Source organism: Ambystoma mexicanum, chromosome 11 (genome assembly GCF_040938575.1).
Source record: "Ambystoma mexicanum isolate Mex_15411 chromosome 11, UKY_AmexF1_1, whole genome shotgun sequence".
NCBI lineage: Eukaryota > Metazoa > Chordata > Amphibia > Caudata > Ambystomatidae > Ambystoma > Ambystoma mexicanum.
The window spans coordinates 1,398,853,750-1,398,871,507 of record NC_090934.1 but is presented as its reverse complement, the minus strand read 5'-3'; the positions used below and the strand labels follow the sequence as shown (position 1 = coordinate 1,398,871,507).

Genomic DNA, 17,758 nt, shown 5'->3' with positions numbered 1-17,758 from the left:
CAAACTCCCGGAAAGACAAAAGGGGCACGTGGAGGAAGGATCGGCATTGCATTTGGCTCGTACAGTCACCAATGGGAGATTTCCTAAGCATAGTTTCATTATTAGGGAGCGCTTTAGGGGACCATCCCCCAAATGTAAGTACTCCTCCGTCATATAAGAATCCTTACATAGTAGATAATCATGCCCCATGGATAGATTCAGGCATATAGTAACATACTCATTCCATTTAAACTGCCTTGTAGAATCCTGGCCACTCGTTTTATGGGATGAATAAATAGTTTCTGGGCAGGACCAAAGCTCGCCTAGGTCCAGCCTCAACAGTACTTCCTTTATGTGTCGGAACCAGCCAATCGTGGAAACCTCAATACATCTTTTAAGGCCTCAAAGGATTTCATATGATATTCCCCCACCCAAATCTGTACCCAAAATAGGACAGCGTGCGCGCAATCGCATTCGCAATGCACAAAAGACCACGTTCATATGAAGTGGAATATTTGGAGAACTGGCTGGAACATGTAGTTACTTTTTAAGAAAGTTATTCTCTGTCACAGCAAGAGTGCCAGTGTTGGAGGCCCCCACAATTCACCTCCGTACAGTGAACCTGCCAACACTTGGGTTCTATACATTTCAAAAGCTGGGACCAGTGAATTACACTTTGCTCTTCCAGCGAAAACTAAGATGCCATTAAATTTGCTTCTCAAATTTGCATCATCCTTTGCACCTTGATTAATCCATTTTCATTGTTTGAAATGTTGACCCCCAATTTATATCCAGAACCATATTGGTCCAGTGCCCCTGGCTTGTGCCACATTTCATACATTTCGTTTTGGAGGCATTCACCTCCAAACCCTTTAGCTGACAACATTGAATGAAGTGAGCAACCTGTTTCCTTAACCCCATGGGTGTACATGATATAAGAGCAATATCATCCACGAAGATCAGTATACTCACTCCTTCACCGGCTAAAAAAGGGGCACCTGAAATACCCATTGGAAAATCTTCAAGAACACCATCGAAGAATACGTTAAAAAGCAAGGGTACCAATGTACAGCCTTGCTTGACTCCGTTCAAACTATAAAATGTACTTGTAACCTAGCAATCTGTTCTTGCTCAGGTTTCCCTTTGATTCGATCACATAGTAGGTCAGACTGATTATATTTCATATATTTGTCAGCTGCTTTACTTACACAATTCAAATACTACCTTTTATTCTTAAACCTTCCAGTGAGCAGCTTGGATTCTTCCAAATAGTCTATATCTCGACTACAGTTTCTCCTAGCTCGGTAAAATTCTCCAGCCGGTATATTGTCAATTGTAGATCTCTGATGACTTCCAAGAGCATAGAGTACAGAGTTCACCTCTGTTGGCTTACGGTATATTTTAGTTTGTATCTGCCCATTCTCCACAAAAATATGCAAATCCAAAAAATCTATACAGACCGGACTCGCTGTACCAGTGAAACTTATGCCAAACTGATTCGTATTGGTATGCAGTTCAAAAGTTTCAAATGATTTCAAAGGCCCTTTCCAGACAATCATCTATAAACCTCCTCCATGCAATAAGATTGTTCTTGAAGGATTCCTGGTTGTAAAAGTGCATTTCCTCATACTGATCTGCTACCCTTTTTGTCGGAGAAACCTAAATTTATTTTTACAAGAGAGCAAATGATTAAACAAAAGTTGAGTCCTTCTTTTTTACACCTCAAGGAAGACAATACCAATGAGATTTGGTTAAGTAAAAGTAGGGGCTTTTTCAAGTGTGGTAGCTGCAATTATTGCAAATATGCTCATGCCAAATGTCATACATTCACTGATGTCAATGGAGTAACTATTAAGATCAATGGGTTTATCAATTGCAAAACCTGCTATGTAATATGTTATGTTATGTTAATTTCACTTTTAAGGCGCCAAAGCCCGCAGGCATCCAGGCGCCGAAAGACAGAAGTAGTAGCAGATAGAACTGAAAATATTCTATTCAAACAATATAGTCTTCAACTGTTTACAAAAAGCAAGGTGGTTTTCTTTCAGGCGCATCTGTGTCAGAAGAGAGTTCCAGGCTTGCGCGCCTCGGACACAAAATGCCCTACCTAAACCACGAGACCTTTTTATCCGGGGCAAAGCTAACAGAGACCCAGCCGAGGAACGTAAGCTTCTTGTTGGTTGATAGACATTTATCTTTTCCTTCAAATAAGCAGGAGCGTTTCCAAAAATACACTTATGACACGTGGTAAATATTTTAAATTGGATACGAGCTGCCACTGGAAGCCAGTGAAGTTTTCTTCTGGCCGCACTGGTGGGTTCCGAGCTTTTCATGTGGAAAACGATTCTAACAGCTGCATTTTGTATCTTCTGCAACTGTTGGATGTCAGCTTTATTAGCTCCCCCCAACATTGCATTGCAATAATCTATGCGAGGCAGTATTACTGCTCTCACAAGTTTTATGCGATTTTCTACCGAAATCAAAGGGGCTACTTGTCTCAATAACTTTAGGTGGTAGTTCGTATTGGTAGTAATGGCAGTAACATGTGCCTCACTATCCAGACTTTCCTCCATATAGGTACCCAAAGTCTTAACTTTCTTTACGGTTTTGATTTTAGCACCTTCTATCATAAAACAATTGTAATCTTGGCTTAGTCTGAATTGGGCATGCTGGGAGCCAAAAAGCATCAGCTCTGTTTTCGCAGCATTCAAACAGAGCCAATTAGTTGACATCCATTGTTTTATGACTTCATATGCTTCGGCTACTGTTTGTTGGTCAGCCTCATAGTTCCCGGTTATGTTCAAGACTAGTTGGAAATCATCTGCATAGTTACAGAAAAAGATCCCCAACGATTCTAACTCGATACATAAGGGAAGAATGTAAATATTGAACAGCAGGGGAGAGAGACATGCTCCCTGGGGGACTCCACATGTGATAGTCTGTGGCTCAGAAGCACAGTCACCCCAGTGGACACGAGACTGGCGACCCTCCAGGAAAGATCTGAGCCAAGAAATGGCATTTTTGGAGAGTCCACCTACCGACGCCATTCTGTTGAGCTGGATCTTGTGGTCCAGCAAGTCGAAGGCTGCCGATAGATCTAATAACATCAGCAACCCCGACTTGCTATGTTCCAGTTTAGCCAACATATGTGCCTGAAGATCCAATAAAGCTGTCTCAGTTCCACGGAAACTTCGGAAACCCGATTGCTTCGCATGTAATATGCTGGAGTTTAGTACATGGGCTTGTAACTGTGTGGTCGCTGCCTTTTCTACAAGTTTAAGGAACTTATAGATATATGACATAATTTGTGCATGTGGAAAATTTTACATAGGCAGCACTATTAGACATTTGAGAATCTGAATAAGGGAACACCTGATGAGTCTAAGAAGTATTGACCCCGAGTCTCCATTGGCCATACTTTGGCAGGAACAGCACCAACTAAGCAATAAGGACGATATTCGGTTTATTGGATTAATGTAAGTGAGGAAGGGGAAACGAGCTTCTAACTTTAGGCTTAAATTGAGGCAACAAGAGTGCAAATTAATTTGTTTTTAAGAAGTACTTTAGTTGGCCTTAGTTGCGACCATGAGTTGCATGCTTTCTTATGATTACACTTTTTGAAGCTATAACAAGAGGTGTATATATTAGAAATAATATTGGAAAAAAGGAGTGGAGTGATTTGTGAAGCCATTCTACCTATCTCCAAAATGACAGAATCCCTAAGGATGGACACATCCGTTTTTTTGATTAAATTCTACCAAATGGGGTATGGAAAATAAACAGGAGACCTGACCAGTTCCCCCAGCATGGATGGTCATATAGGCTTTATTGCTGAATAAGGGATATTTCTACGATTTACTACAGTCAATACCAAGATAATGCATGTCAATGATGACTTTCATCAGGCACAACTGTATGCTTTAACATTAGCAGGATAAGATGGAATTATCATGTTTGGGTCAGTACTAAGATAACACATGTCAATGATGACTTTTATCAGGCACAAGTGGATGTTTCAATAATTGCGAGGCGATGTTTGAATGAGCATGCCATATTTGAAATCAAATAAGCTTTGCACTTTCACTCGCAATACCACTGCTCATTATGGATCTAACTATGTGAGATTGCAGGAGACCTGCTCTCTTTTGCAGAATCCAATACTTATCAGCCCGTGGTATTGGACAACGTCAGAAATGACGTTGGCAGAACGCTTTGTTTTTGTTTATGTCCGACGTCATGCGTATTTTCACACGCGACGTCATTGCGTATTTTGATCTATTACTTGCGGGCGTGAATGGCGGCAATTTTCCTTTGCGGCAGAAGAAGTGACTTGTTCGGGCATTGTCTTGGGACTGTGGAAGAGGGATTGGGCCTTTTATATTGTAATGGGTTAAATACACGCTATGCACTTTGCGAGCACAGTATAATTCTCCTTTAATCTTACACGTGAGGGGGACTGTCTATTCGGGCTTTATGATGTCAAATCATGGTACAGTTATCAGATGCTTTTGAAATAATTTTTGACAGCCATTTTCTTATGGTTAATATGTTAGGGGAACCATTTATTCAGGCTTTTGATTACTTAAGTTAATTTTTGAATAAAATAACTTTTCTGGCAGATTTCTTTTGGATGGACATATTTTGGTCTATTTAAGATTATTCTGCTATATAGCTCGAAGTAGTGGCATTTTACTATTTTGTAGGTTACACATGCTATATGGAGCTTGAATTTGAAGTCGGAGTAAAACATCAATGATTGGGCCTTTCTATATTATTCACCCCCAACCAAAGGACTGAAATATCAGGATAAATATTGAAGGTGGATCGTATGCCCGATCTTAACTTAATTTGGAAATGTGTATTATTTGAATGGACCGTGTGGTCATCATGGGGTTTTTTCCTATAGGAGTGACATTGGAAGGACTTGGTGACCAAGAGTGGTTTTTGAATAATCGTGCAAGACAATTTACATAACCTTTTCTCAAAGAGAGAGGGAATAGAGAACATGTTTGGGGTAAGCCCATTTTATTGGTACTGCATGCTATTGATATAAGGACTTCTAATCAAAATTGGCGTATATCAAAGGAATGAGGAAAGGTTTTGGAACCAGGTATATTAACAACTAATAACTTAACAACTCCTACTATCTATACATTGTTTGGAACTGTTAGTAGAATCTTTGAATTATTCCACATTACTAACATATTGGATTAGCTAGGATGGCTTCACAAGGTTTTTTCGTCACAGACATGTGCATGATGATTTTTCTTAATGTTCATCAAGGTACTATTATACCAGGGATATTTCCACTGCGATGTGCATGAAGGTAGTACCATTAACACAAATATTGACCCATTAAGATGGGGTCTATGATATGAGTGTAAACAATGGATGGGAAGACTGTCCAACATTCTAATTTGTGGTTATTGTTTTATTTATTTTCCTTCAACCATTTCTTTATCGTTTCACTATGATTTGAATCCATCCCTCCATCCTGACCTGATATCTGACACAACATGGTATGGCTTTTGAATATGTAACAACTTGTGATAACGTTGTTTTCCTAATTTTGATGGAATGTATTTGCTCTCATCTGTACATTACTTTTTATTTTGTGGCACTTTTTACTGTTCACTATGTGGTGATTTAAATAACAGCCCTGAAAACGACCGGTGGTGGAAACACGTGTCGGCTGTTCACAACCTGAAGAATTAAAACACTATTGTGATTTATCACTGAAACAGAATTTTGGAGTGACATTGAATTTGTAAAACTAACTTTGAGTGGCATTCAACTTGTATCAGGAGATGCTATTGATTTCCAGTGGTTTGAGCGCAAGATATCTTCCCAAACCATAATCTTTCTGTCAATTTATTTCAAACGCTGTGGGAAGTTTGAGGGAATGGTACTACTCGCTGCCACCCCTTTGTTTAGCAATCTGGTTTGAAGATTTAACTCGAAAGTGAAAACTAGCGCACACATAATAGAGCGATCCCACAACCCTAATCAGGTTGAATAGATATCCTTGTTTACCTGGTTCGCCGGTACGATTTTGATGGCGTCCTTGAGCAGCAGCATTGTGACTTCCTCTTGAAGGATGCGTTGCTCCTCTTTTGTGGTTGATTTTTGACGCGGGGGAAGGTGTGATGGTCGCTGTTGTAACACCACGCAATAACCGTCCACCACAGTTGATAGTACCCACCTGTCTGAGGTGATTCCCTCCCATGCGTGGGTGAAGTGTGTTATACGCCCTCCTATTGGAGAGGCATGGGAGGGGACCTGAAGCGGGTGGTCATTGTTTCGGAGGTGTTGCCCCAACTCTGGAAGTGGAGGACTTCCCCCGGCTGCAACATCTACGCTGGCCTCTTTGGAAGCCTTGAGAGTCTTCTCCCTGATTGGAGCCTCAAGATGAGCTTTGATTTTGGCTATATTCGGCACCTGTTTGTGAGCTTTGTCCTCGAAAGCGGTGAAAATTGTTTCTGCTCCTTGGTCTTGAGGTTTATTAGTTAGCTGGCCTAGTGATTTAAGGGTGTCATACTCTTCTTTGGCAGATTTTAATGCATCCTCAACTGCTTTACCGAATAGGACTTCGGTTCGATAGGCATGTTGAGGAGTGTTGCCTGCGTTTCCAGCTTAAATCCTGATTGGTGAAGCTATGCATGGCGTTTCAGGAGTGTCCCCTCAGCGATTATCCTGCCTGCATTGTCTGTGACATCCAAGTCATTTTTCAGGATGCAGTTTGACACCGCCTTTCCTTCCGCTAATGCGAGGGACAGTTGCGATTATAGAGGTTCTGGAGCCGAGGCCATTAGGGTAGTAATCTCCGCCCACTGTGGCAGTTGTAACTTGCCAATAAAGTGGTGTTGTTGGCAATCCTTGTTTGGAAAGCCGCTGAGGTGGCCACTTTTCTCCGTAGGGTGTAAAGATTTTTTTTTGCTTTCCTTATCGGGTGGTGCTTCTGATGAGGCTAGAGGTGTTCCTGCCCTTTTCCGGGTTGTGGTCACTACTAGTGAGTCTGGTCTAAATTGGCCCCTGATGTACAGTGGGTCTGTGGGCGCAGGGTGGAACATCTTTTCAATACGTGGGTTCACCGCCCGTGTTTGGAGTTTCTAGAGACGGTTGGATTCTTCTTTGAACAGACTGAAGAATAGGTATAAATTGGGTAACAGCTTTCCTGTCTCCTAAAATTTCCTCCACAAAGTCCTTGTCTAATGGCGTCTCCTGGGTCTGAATTTGGACATGCTCTGCTGCTTTTATGAGCATATCATTATACTGAAGTTGGTTGTCCACCGGTGGGTCTAAGTTAACGGGAGAGGGTAAGTTATACACATCCTCTTCATCTTCATCGTTGTATTGGTCTACTTCCTCTAGTGTTTCAATCTCATCACAGTCTGTATTTGGATCATAGAGATCAATTTGGACTGGGTCTTGCTGAGGGGTAACTAGAAGGGTGTCTGGACGTGGCCTCATTGCTGGGGCTTGGAAGACGTGGCGCCAGTAGTTTGTGGCGTGTTTTGTGAGCTAAGCATAGCCTGGGGTTTTTTTCTCAAAAAAAATCTGCCATGAATGTCATTCGTCTCATTACCCCATCAATGTCATCAGAGGTCCACTGAGAGCAATTTGGTACAGTCACAGGCATTTGTGGTGTTATTGGAGTAGGCTGGACCTTGTTTTTCAAGGCTGCTGCTATGGTACCCTCCCACTGAGAAACAGTCTTTTTCCCTGTGTGGTGTACTTATCTTCTCTTTATGAGAATGATGACTCTTTGAAGAGTGTTTTCTTTGAATGTTTTCCCTTAAGGACACTCTCTGGGGCATGCTTTTACACCAGATGGGCTATCTTGGAATTGTTGGTGCTTTTTGCCAATTTTGACGTTTGTGAATTTCGGCGGAAGGAAGGTCTGTTGTCGTGTCTTCTGCCACTCAGCTGATGATTTGGACACAGCGTCTGCGTCGTCTCCCGACTTTGGGGGCATGTCATGTGGCGATTGGGATCTCGAGTGCCCAGAGCACAGGAAACTAGTGGACCTATCCCTCTACACCATGTGCGGGCGTGTAGATGATGTTGTCGTCGACTCTCGGCCCTTGGGTATGTGTTTAGTGTGGGTTGACTTATGTGTGATACTGTCGCCATGTGTCATCCCTGCAACAGCACCGCCAGCCTGTCTGATGGGGTCGGGGTCTAGCACGTGGGAATCGGGTCGGTTCCCTGTTGCCTTCGTCAGCCCAAAAGATGCTGATGCTGCTGTCGCTGGATGCACCCTCCACGTCCATGGTGGCTTCGGCCTGCATGGCGTGGTGGGCCCAACATTTGGTCTTTCGGTCCTTTCGTGTTTTCGGTTTGAAGAGCTGACAAGCTCGACAATGGCCCTAGTCGTGGTCCGGTGCAAGACAGAGGTTCCACACCCGGTGCTCGCCTTTCCAGGGGAACTTCCTGTTGCAACTAGGGCAGAATTTAAATGATGTGTTTTCCATATTTGGATGGAAGAGCAGCTACGCGGAAATAAGAGGTTAAAGGGGAATATGCATTCTCTTAGAGCCCTAAGAAATGTTCCCCCCACACTCTCCTTACTGTCTGGGCCGAGTCCCGGTGTAGTCTTCCAAGCACGAAGGGGTGTCTTCGAGTCAAGGTCTATGTCCAACGACGTTCGTCCTTATCACCATCGAAGATGTTCGTCGAATGTCAGTGATTTGAAGGATAGAAAGAGTAACTAACTCTAATTAAGTTTTAATCAATGGTGTTAGCCGAACAGGAACTCCGTGATTTAGCCTCCATCGATGATGGCGAAAAAAAAAACAATCTGAGGGACCTTGATGCGTGAAGGACCATGGGTAATCGTATTTCTGATGCTTGCATCTGCTTAGATTCACATGCTGTGCATAGGCCGACATCTAGTGGAAGCTGCAGAGTATTACAGTTTGTTTTTCGAAACTCGAAAATGGGCGTTGACACAGTAATACTATCCTTAGTGTGACGTCCACTGTACCCATGATCCCGCACGTGTGAAGGACTCTTAGATTGGAAGGGCGGGCGCATTTGAATAAGCAGATACAAGCATCAGAAATACGATTACGGTGAGTAATGTATCCCTTCTGAGGCTTGTGGAATCTGCTTAGATCACATGCTGTGCATAGATTAGCGAGCAGTGTTAGAAGAAGGAGGTGGGATGTGAGAAGGGTCATGAGCAAATAAATGTCTTAGAACCGCTTGTCCCACTTGAGTATCTGTCTTGGAATGAGTGTCAATGCAGTAGTGCTGAGTAAAAGTGTGAATAGAGCTCAAAGTAGCTGCTTTGCAAATGGTGTTGAGGGGTACATTTGCAATGAAAGCCAGAGTGGCCCCAGTGCCTCTAGTAGAGTGGGCTCTTGGCGTAAAAGGCAGAGTCTTTCCAGAAAGAGAGTAACACAGCTGGATACAGTTGACTAACCACTTAGAGATGGCACCTTTAGAGACGCAATCACCTTCTCTGCCTGTAGCTACGGAGACAAACAGTTGGTCTGTTTTTCTTAGCGGCCTGGTCTTGTCTACATAGTAGAGGACCGCTCTTCGCATATCTAGAGTGTGTAGTTTCACCTCAGCAGAGCTTTTGGGTTCTTGGAAGAAAGCCGGAAGCTTAATGGACTGGTAACGTGGAATTTAGAAATGAACTTGGGTGAGAACCTAGGGTGTGTTCGTAGAACCATTTTTTCCTTATGAATAGTAAAGAAAAGATCCTCCACTGACAGAGCCTGAATTTCACTGACCCTTCTTATGGATGTAATGGCTACTAAGAAGGCAGTCTTATAGGTCAGGTGTTGGAGACTGGCTTTGTGCATGGGTTCAAAGGGTGGGCCCATGAGTTTAGCAAGCACCACATTAAGGTCCCAACCAGGTGGTGGGTTTGAAATTGGAGGGTGGAGTCTCTTTACCCCTTCCATGAAGGCTTTAACCACTGGTACCTTCCACCATGACATCCTGTTATGGGAGGTGGTGTAGGCTTACAGCGCCGCCAGGTGTACCTTGAGTGAGTTAAATACCAACCCTGCATCCAGCAGGTGGAGCATGTATGTGACAATATTGGAAGGAGTGCAATCAACCGGGTTGATTTGCTTATCCTGGCACCAGATAAAAAATCTTTTCCATTTACCAAAGTAACAGGCCTCGTGTTTGGTTTCCTAGATTCTTTTAGGATGTCCATGCATCTCTGTGGTAAATTGAGATGTCCAAACTCTATGTCTTCAGGAGCCATACTGCCAATTTCATTGAGCTGGGTTGAGGATGCAATGTTTTACCTTGGTGCTGGGACAGCAGGTTGTACCAGCACGGGAGTCTGATGGGTTCGCACACTGCTAGTCTGCGTAGGTGTGAGAACCACGGTTGCCTCGCCCACATGGGAGCAACTAGGATGAGCATCATCGATTCCCTGTGCATCTTGTTGACCACCTTCCTCATGAGAGGGGTTGGTGGAAAAGCGTAGGCAAACATCTCTGACCAGTTCATCCACAGGGCGTTCCCCTTGGAGTCTGGCTGAGGGAACCTGGATGCGAATCCTGGGCATTGCCTGTTTTCGCTTGTGGCGAATAGGTCTAAAGTGGGGAAACCCAACTGTGAGAAGATGTCTTCTATGACTTCTCTGTGTAGACACCATTCGTGTTCTTCTGGGAGGTGATCTCTGCTTAATGCGTCTGCTAGTGAATTGAGATCCTCTGGAACATGTTGAGATGACAGGTAAATGTTCCGTCCGAGTGCCCATGTCCAAATTTTCTGGGCGAGCCTGGACAGATTTGGCAAACGAGTCCCTCCTTGTTTGTTTATGTAAAACATCGCTGTCGTACTGTCCGTTAGGATCTGTACTGACAGGTTCGAACGCCCGAAGTGCTCTGAAGACTGCCATGAGTTCTAGCAGATTGATATGATTCTTGGCCGCTGTGTGAGACCAGAGACCCTGAGCTGTGTGGTGAAGGAGGTGTGCTCCCCACCCTGACAGGGACGCGTCTGTAGTGACTACAGCTTGTACCTCTGGATCGTAAAAGGGTTTCCCCTTTGACAGGTTCTCTCTTGTCCACCAGTGAAGACTTTATACAAATGTTGGTGAAACGACCACTAGATCGTCCCACTGACCACTTGCCTGAGACCACTGTTTCGCCAACCATTCTTGCATGGGACGCATGCGCAGGCGCACGTGGGGGACCAGGTAAATACATGACGCCATTATGCCTAGCAAACGCATCGCTTTGCGCACCCTTATCTGGCGACCGGACTGATATAGAGGAATTTGCAGTAGTAGATTCCGAATTCTTTCCTCTGATGGAAAGGCCAACCCCTCTTGAGTGTTTAGGACAGCTCCTAGGAACTGCTTGGAGGTGCTTGGTGACAGGCTTGATTTTTTCTCGTTTATGGAGAAACCCAATTTGAAGAGGAGTTTGATCGTTCCTTGAATGTTTGATCTGCAAATTAATGGGGTTTCCCCCGTGAAGAGCCAGTCATCAGGTAAGGGTACACTGGGATTGCCTCCCTGCGTAGGTTTGTCGCCGCCACCGCCAGTACCTTGGTGAATACCGTTGGAGCCGAGGCTATACTGAAGGGCAGCACCTTGAACTGGTAGTGCTGACTGTCCACCTTGAAGCGCAAGAATCTTCTGTGCACTGGGAACATGGAAATATGAAAATAGGCATCTTTCATGTCCAATGTTGCTATGTAATCCCCCTTTTTTAGGAGGGGGATTACCTCTTGGAGAGTAGTCATGCAAAATATTTGGGGCTTGACATACTTGTTTGCAGGGCGTAAGTCCAATACTGGGCGCATTGTCAAATCTTTTTTTGGCACAAGGAAGTAAGTTGAATAAATACCCTTGTTTACCTGGTTGCCCGGGACGAGTTCTATCGCGTCCTTTGCTAGAAGATTGACGATCTCCTCGAGGAGGATCTTTTGGTGGTCCAAGGAATGTATCTTTTGTCGTGGAGGTTGGTTTCGGGGGGCGCTCGAGCAGTTCAATGCAATATCTTGCAGACACTGTGGACAGCACCCATCTGTCTGATGTGATCCCTTCCCATGCTTGGGTGAAGTTGGAAATGCGCCCCCCTAATGGGGATGCGTGAGAAGGGACCCCGAGCGGAACGTCACTGCTTTGCGGGAGGTGTACTGCCTCTGCTGGGGCTGCCTCTTCCTCTACCACAGCTCCTTTTGTTTCCTTTACCGTAACTCTGGGTAGTCTGCTGGTTGTTACCCCAAGATGTACCCTGTCCCTGTGTATAATTGGAGCCCCTTTGGAAATTCTGGCCGTGTGAGCGACGAAAATTACTATTCCCTCTGATTAGGGGGCTTATTCGTCAATTGTCCCATGGACTTCAGAGTATCATACTCGTTTTTGGCAGTCTTTAATGCATCCTCTACCGCTTTGCCAAACAGGAGATTCGGTTCCACCGGCATGTCAATTATGGATGCCTGGGTCTCGGGTTTAAACCCTTACTGTCTTAACCAAGCATGTCTCTTAATGACAGTGCTCTCTGCTATGAGCCGGCCAGCGTTATCTGCGGCGTCAAAGGTTGCCTTAAGGATGCAACCGGACACAACTCTCCCCTGTGATGCGATCTGGGCCAACCGACCCTTTAGTGGTTCCTGTGCGGAGTCAATGAGGGCAGCTACCTGCTTCCACTGGTGGCAATTGTAACTTGCCAGCAGAGTGGTGGTGTTGGCAATCCTTGCCTGGTAAGCGGAAGTGGAGGCTACCTTCCTTCCCAACCCGTAAATTCTCTTGCTCTCCTTGTCTGTGGGGGCCTCAGATGAAGATAGTGGTGTCCCTGCTCTCTTTCTGGTGTTTGTAATTACTAAGGAGTCGGGCTTCAGTTGACAACTTATGTAAAGCGGTCTGACTGGGTGGCCCTGAACAATTTCTTGATTCTTGGGTTTACGGCCCTAGTGAGATTAGGAGTGAGAAGGGAAGGATCAATTCTCTGTTGGATGGACTTGAGAATTGGGATGGCTTGAGCAATGGGTCTTTTCTCTCCCACTAGTTCTTCTGCAAAGTCCCTCTCTTCCTGCGCCCCCTGAGTGTCTATGCGGAAGTGCTCTTCAGCTCTAGCCAAGACCCAATTTAAGAGGGGCTGGTTATCTACTGGAGAGTCGGTAACCTGAGGTTCTTTGCGAATCCTGTAGACCTCTGCGACGTCTTCCTCCTCCCCATCCTGGCCCTCGTCATCTCCATAATAATCCACCCCTGTTTGGTCGTCCAACATTACTAAGTCTGGATCCTCATCATACTGTTGTGGATCCTCACCATACTGTTGGTAAGGCTGGATGTAAAAGGGTCTGAAATCAGTCCCTGAGTTGGAGTCTCAAACCGAGGTTTCTTACTAGGAGGCTGAGAGTCCCTGGATCCTGAAGGAGTAGCATTGTCCGGGGAATAACTGAGGAAATGTTCTGGGTTCTTAGAGTAGAAGTCAGCCAGGGAAGACATTCTCGACATTACCCTGTATATATCTTCACTGCTCCATTTTCTGGAGCTGGGAATGACAATTCCCTGAGAGGGTCCCCTTCTATTCCCATATCGTGAGGAGTGGGAGGAACAAGTTTGGACTTAGGGGCAGGGACAGGGGTCTTGGCCTTTTTCTTATCTGAAGATTTTTCCTTGCCCTTATGTGTCTGTGGTGCAGAAGAAGAGTGAGATGGCTTCTTCTGCTGTTTACCCCCTTCCCCATGAGTAGAAGAGTGTTTCCCTGATGTTTCCACCTTCTCTGAGCTTTTCGACGACTGGCATCGAGATTCAGGGGTACTGTCTCTTTCTTTCGAGTGCGCATGTCGGGACTCGGAGGCAGACGCCAAACGGGCTGCCGGAGCCGACTTCTGGTGTGCGGCCTGGGGGTGGTGGTCGGTTTCGTCTTCTGACGAACGTAACTCTGTGACTTTGGGGAGTAAGGCACTCTTGGCAACTGTGGACGGTTGCCTTGTGTCGTGTGGCGATCTTGGCCTGGAACGCCCAGAGGACACCGATTTGGTGGACCACTCTCTTCATGCCTCTGTCCGAGAACTCGACATGCTTGTCGAGTCTCGGTTGGACTTAGAGTGTTTAAGTGTAGTAGTGGTGTGGGTAGCGCTCGTGTCGCCGGGTGTGTTCCCCATAACTGCCCTGCCGGACATTCCTCTGAGGTCGGGACTTGCGCTTGGGCGTCTTTCGACACCTCTGTGCCCTCGCCGTCCCAAAGTACAGCGTCGCTGCCATCACTTAAGGCACCCTCCGCTTCCATGGCCTCGAGTTGCCTGGCATGGTGGGCCCAACGCTTGGTCGAGCGGTCCTTTAATGTTCTCACCTTGAACAGGCGACACGCTCTGCAGTTCGCCTCGGGGTGATCCCTCGGCAAGCAGAGGTTACAGGTGGTGTGTTTGTCAACCCAAGGATACTTGCGGTTGCACTTGGGCCAATATTTAAATGGAGTGTTCTCCATATGCACCTTATGGCAGCGGGCTGGTGTGTGTAGGAAATAGTAAGAGTGTAGAGTATTTTTCCACCCCCCACTCTCCCTACTTGCGGGGCTGAGGCCAGATGCCTTCCAAGGCCTGTGTTGAGGGCATAGGCCTTCCGAGGCCCAAGGTCCGTCATGCAGCTCTCGACAGTTATTTGGTTTTCGGACCAGCATCGATCTTCGATGTCTCGACGTGGGAGTGAAAGAACGGGGAAATTAATATTGATTTTTTGCAAAATGGCTGAAAGCCAGGGAACTCCGAGCAATGCTTCCGACAAGTATGGCAGAAAAAAACAATCTGAGGGTCCTACACGCGTGAGGGATCATGGGTACAGCAGACGTCACACTAGGGATAGAATTACTTTCATGCCCTGTGTCGACGCCCATTTTCGAGTTTCGAAAAACAAACTGTAATACTCTGCAGCTTCCACTAGATGTCGGCATATGCACAGCATGTGATCTAAGAAGATTCCACAAGCCTCAGAAATATATATATATATATAGACACATCCTCCTATTCTTTGAATTTAACTTGCATGGTTGCAGTGCTAGCTCCATTGGGATTTTTTTTTTTTACAGGGGAGCAGAATCGTCAACCTTGTGTTGGGTCTCTTCTGTTTGCTTTTTTGAGCTTTTGTAGAAAGGGCAAAATACTCATTGATGAACATATCCCCAAGCCACGTTGTTTTGCAGGCAGAGGATAGCATTGGTAGCTATTGGGGAAAAGTGGTAAAAAACCAAACGCATCTCCTCTTTCTATCCTTGTCTAAAGAAGGGTGGAAGCAGCCATTTCAAAACTCTAGTTCTCTTCTACAGACCTTTTATTTCTTTAAAAGTGATGTGTTCTCCAGGTCTGGAGCCGTGGACATGTCACAGAGTCTTGAACCCCAGATCTCTCAAGCAAAAAGTTTCTATGTGCGTTCTTGGAAAATTCAACGTCTCAGTCTCCTTCTCCAGCTCTTGTAGGTCACTATTTAAGCTGGTTTCCCCTCAAGAGCATTTTCTTCTCACCTGTTAAGAAATCCATTGATGGGTTCTCCTGCCATCACAACAGATCTTCCAGTTTAACCCTATCCTGGGGGTTTCGCTAGTCATGTCCATTTATTTCTTGTGAAAGATGTTGCGTATTTCTTTACTTTCAATGTATGCCAAAGTAGAGCGGCACGGCTCCTTTGAAGCCAGTCTTGCACACTGTAGTCTTCAGCCTGGCTTTCCTTTGAATCACTGCAGATCTGTTATTGCAGACAATAAATCAGAAATTGGACCTAGTATAAAGCAATATTCTGAGTTTTCCTTGAATAAAAGCATTAAACACGTGTTGGTACAGAGTGTTGGGGGCTGCTCCGGATACCCGGGCAGCCCCGTGCTCCTGTCGGGGAACACCAGACATCGCACTCCGGTGCAGAGAGCACACTGCAAGCACACACGGGTGGGGGTCACCTCACCCGCTCCGGGGGCATCGGAGCTCCGCACACGTGGGCAGGTCCACCTGGCCACCTCGGCCCCGGCTCTGGGGGCACCCAGGCCGGGGTCGCATTCCCAACCCGCCTCACGTGGTTGGGGACACACTGGGACGGCGTTGCCCGGCTGGGGCACCGTCCTCAAGCTGGGCCCCGTCCTTGGGCCCAGCACACGTGGCGAGGTGCCATCCTGGCACCAGCACAGCACACACACGCGGAGTCAGGTTCACTCTTGACTGCCGAGCCGGAAGCGGCTCGGACCTTTTATTGGGTCGGTCACATGGGTAACCATGTGACCACACAACACCGTGGAAGGTACCATGGCCCCTCACAGGGGTGCCATGCAACACTCCTCCTTTTTCATAACAAAACACAAAACCCCAACATCCCACCATAACTACCAATACTACTATTACTTGAGCCACTCTACTACTTTACACAGCCTTTATTAACCTGGGTGAGTGGCTCTCATGTCCCTGAACGGCACTAGTGAGGGCTACTGGCACCACATAAAGCACTCTGAGTCTACAGGTGTGCACCACACACCATTGCCCACTAGCCGGGTCATTTTAAGCAAGTCCTTGTCTGCAGGCTCAGTCTTCCGGGGAATGGCAATTATGATGTCCACCGTGCGCATGGAGTCGCCGGAAACCAGCTCGCACCCTCACCAGAGTTCCCTCAGGACATTCACAGTTCACAGCAAACAAAACCAGCAAAGCCGCACGTGGGTATGCCCAGGGGCCACATCGGCCAAGTCCACGGTCCTCGGGGGAGGCCCCCTCCGTACGCCTCCTTTCCTCTCCGGGGGCAGGCGGCAGGCAGACACCGGTGCTAGGGTGCCCTAGCCGCAGGGCCCTCCCAACACACTCATCATCAGCACCTGCTGCGGCCCCAGTCCTCTCCTTCATGCCTGCCCTTTATTTGCCGTTGGGGAAGGCAGGCAGCCCCCTTCGTTGTTGCGGCTACCGCCGCCACTACCCCACCCTCCCCCCAGGTGGGAGCAGGGAAGCCGACCGCCCCCTATTTGGGCAGATGCCGCTTCACTGCCTGTAGGGGCGGGGCAGGCAGCTACTCTGCCCGCTTCTCGGAGCGAGAACTCCATCTTTCTTGCGAGCCCAGCTGGTGCTGGGCCCGCCTCCTTTGTCCCCTTTTCATTTGCAGGCCCCGTTGGATTCGGGCCTGCAACTTCACTTTTCTTTTTTTTTTTCTCGCGCGGGCCCAGTTGGTTTTGGGCCCGCCTCATGTGTCCCTCTACTGCGGGCCGATGGGGGCAGCCGCGCTGTGGTGGGCGGTCAGCTGGCATGCTGGGTGAGGGGACGCTCACCTCTCCATCCGGCCGACACCGCGTGTGCTGGTCCTCCGCTGCACCGCTCGCGGGCGCCCTCTCCCTTGTTTCCTCCCGGGCCGCGGGCATTCCTCCCCCAGATGGGCGAGGGGTAGCTCTGGCGGTTGGCTCCGCCAGCCCGGTGCGGCCGACGCCGCCGGCAATTCCCTTCCTGTTGGTGGTGGGGGAGGGGTGCAGCCACCCACGCGGCCTATGCCGCGAACATCTTCCATCTCCCTCGGGGACGGGCGGGCCGCTCGCCCACCATGTTTTACTTGCAGGCCCAGCTGGTGTTGGGCCCGCCTCCTTCTCTGTGCAGCCGACGCCGCAGGATACTGTCACTCCCCTTTTTGGGGGGAGGGGAAAAGACGGCCTCCCTCGATATGCGGCCGATGCCGCGGGCCTCTCCCTTCCTTGGGCCAGTCCTCCCCCCAGATGGGAGGGGGGGCAGCTCACGCGGCCACCACTGCACATCCTCCTCCCCACGGGGAAACAGCAGCTCCTCCTCTCGGGGCCACCTCCCGTTGTTGTGGCCCGGCCGCAAACTCCTCTTGGCG

General features: G+C 47.3%; 1 protein-coding gene across 1 annotated transcript in view; it reads right to left on the bottom strand.

The window, feature by feature from the left end:
- PCSK6 (proprotein convertase subtilisin/kexin type 6) overlaps positions 1–17,758 on the bottom strand; it is a 1,232,090-nt gene that overhangs the window by 44,330 nt on the left and 1,170,002 nt on the right. The window lies entirely within an intron of this gene.